This window comes from Corvus brachyrhynchos, unplaced genomic scaffold, assembly GCF_000691975.1.
Source record: "Corvus brachyrhynchos isolate BGI_N302 unplaced genomic scaffold, ASM69197v1 scaffold97, whole genome shotgun sequence".
In the NCBI taxonomy this organism is placed as follows: domain Eukaryota; kingdom Metazoa; phylum Chordata; class Aves; order Passeriformes; family Corvidae; genus Corvus; species Corvus brachyrhynchos.
Window position 1 is genome coordinate 4,624,624 of NW_008239758.1, and position 3,016 is coordinate 4,627,639.

Below are 3,016 nucleotides of genomic sequence, written 5' to 3' on the forward strand. Positions count from 1 at the left end.
CCGCTGTGTTCACGCGGGCGGACCCGCTGGCTCCTCCCAGCCGGGGACGTTCCCTCCAGCCTGGACGTATATCTACGACCGGCGCCCTGATGCCCCGCTGCCCGCACGGAAAGGTCTTCCCCGGCTCTGAACCTCCGGGGGCAGCGGGCTCCTTGCTGGGTTCCCCCGGGGTCTGTGCAGAGCCTGCTGAGCACCTGGCGGGGCTCAACAGCCCCATGCAAAGCATGCGGCTGGGTCCCACCTGCCTCTTCAAGGGTGGGGGGCTGAGGCGCCCCAGCCCCCAGCTCCTGATGTCCTAAACCGGGACATGCCTTGGCCCTTCTTAGGAGGCAGCTGACCCCTCCGGCACCTTCCCGTGGCGGTGTTTCACCCTGTACTGTCCTGTACTGGCAGATCTATGGACGACACTGTAACCCAGCAGCTGCAAAAGCTCCCCTGACAGAGGGTGAGCAGAGAGGTATTTGCCACTTCACCCCACATCATCTGCCAAATCAACCCGTACTCAGAGTCTGCAGTGAGAAGAAAAGGCTTAGAAGCTGCTCTGACAAGAGCCCCGTTTGCTGGGACTGCCTTCCCGGCTTGGAAGGTCCCAGTCTCAGGGGACATGGCACTGCCTGGCACACCATCACACCTGGCACACCTGGCACTGACCATCACACACTGGTTTGTTTTCCATGAACCCTAAAATCACACTTTTTCATAGACTCTGAAGTACAGCACAACTGAGCTTCTGGGTGACACATAAACACAGGTACCTGATTTACTGCAGCCACAGCCTCTCTCTCCCAGGGTCATAATCCCTCATCTCCATCCCAGAGCCCAACATCCGGAGAGGACAAGCCAGAAGTGGGTAGGCAATGGTGCCAGGCACTGCTCCTGCCCAGGGCCAAAGCCAAAGAGGTGTAGAGCCACAGGTGCTGTCAGTCCCCGAGACATTTGTGTGCCATCGTCTGGTCAAACTGTTCCAATCTGTCACCTCTGAAATTTATTCTGGTGCAGGATTTCTTCTGACAGAGGGCACAAAGACGCTATAGTCATGTTAATAAGGAGCAAGTGCTGTCAGACAAAATATGGGAACAGACTGGAAGCAGAGGGGGTGGGTGAGGGGCACAGCCATGCCCCATACTCCAGGCTGCAGCTCTGGTGAGGGAGCAACACTCACTCGTGCTAAACAAAACCCATCCACTCTCTTACACCCGGTCCTGGGACCCAGAGAATTGCTGAGTCTGAAGATAAGCATCCAGCCCAGAGAAACAAATCCAGATAACATTCCCTCGTTTCAGTACTCCATAAACACAGAGAAACGTTAGAGCTGCCACCTTTGCTACCAGCTGTTCATCTGTCATTTAGTGCTGGCACTTCTATTCCTGTCTCAAATAGCTTTTGTCTTTTTTCCTTCCAAAAAAGCAGCATTAGTCAGCGTTTGTGCCTCCTCCTTATCTGAATATGACACATATGAATGCAGGTCATGGGAACGCAGAGCAGTTAGCAGAAGTATAAGAGGCTTCACTCATTCTTTTGAGAAAAAATTTATCTACTGGTGGAAGTTTCAGGCAAGACAAGACAAATAAGAGTATTTTGTCCTAAAACACACTAAATTCTCTGAACTCAATGTTTGTAGAAGTGCAAAATTCGAAGAGGACCTGAGCCTTTCTTTTATATCTGCCAGGGCCCTAGAAATCTCATACATTGTTATTTAAAATATTTACTTCACGCAAAAGCTTTTGTGAACTTACAGTCTAACTAAAAGGCATCAGTAATTAATCAAACATAGTAATAGTCAAGGTAAATGTAAAGCACTTTGGTAAGTGCTAAGCTTTGTGCAGGCCTTACAGAACAATCAACAAAGCCAAAGTCACTCCTGCTTACCTGGGACTTTTCCTGAAAAAGCAACCAAAATCTTGAAGGAGTGAGTACTGTTTAAATCCATTAAAGGCATTTTCTTTCGTAGCCAGAAACACGCTGGTTTGATTTTTTTTTTTTTTTTTTTTGAAAGAACTATTCTCAGGTGGAAGATTTCAGTGCCATTTCAACCCATATTAAGTTTTCACTGGCCTGAGGAAGAAGATTTCAGACTAAAAGAGACTGAACATACCACCCTGTTTTCTAAAGATGCTGTCTCTTTTTAAAGTGAACAGAGAAGCCCCCATTGCTATCTGTAGAGGGGTGCTCGGGAGCTAAACTCTTTCACTCTGCAGATTTCATTTTTCCAAGCTGATTTCTGTTTTGCAGCAGCACCGGGATGAAGTTTACACCACAGCACTCTGTTACAGGATGCATCCACAGCGTGAGAACACTCCCGAACAACCTCACACCTGCAAATGAGAAATCATGACTAATGCTCACTGCCTCCAACATATGCCTGGTGTAACTCTTCCTCACAAAAATAACCAACCCAAGCCCTCCTCCGGGTGCTGTTGTGGCTTATAAACCGCAGTTTGCCTTTCTAACAAAAAAAAAAAGGGTCATTTTCTATAATGGGCTGTCAGGGAGGAGACAACCTCGACCATCCCGAGTCTTCGCACGTTGCAATGACTGTGATGCTTTGCCTACAAACACAGCTGTAGCGTCCAACACCAAATATCGATGGCTGAGATTTCCATGGTAAGGCGAGGGCAGAGAACCAAGTTAATCTGAATGCGGGAATTTGACTCGCAGGGCACAGACGTCCCTGTCCAGGGACTCAGCTCTCGCACACGGGTGCAGGGAGGTTCCTCCTCTGTAAGTGATTTTTTCCCGGGCACACTCCCTCGCTGGGCGGTTTCCTGTTTCCTTCGAGAAAGGAAGGACGAACAGAGGCAGCATCCCCTGAGCAACACCCCGTTCCCACGGAGTACTGGAGGCGCCGCAGGAAAACTCCTGCGCTGGGGGGCCCGGCGGGCTCTCCGCAGGGTCAGAGGCAGCTCAAACCCCAAATCTGAGTGCCCGGAGCCCCCAAGGACACGGACCCGGGGGAAGGAGGGGGCGCGACCTGTCCCTGCAGAGCCGCGGGCGGCCGGGAGGCGGCGCCCTTGCA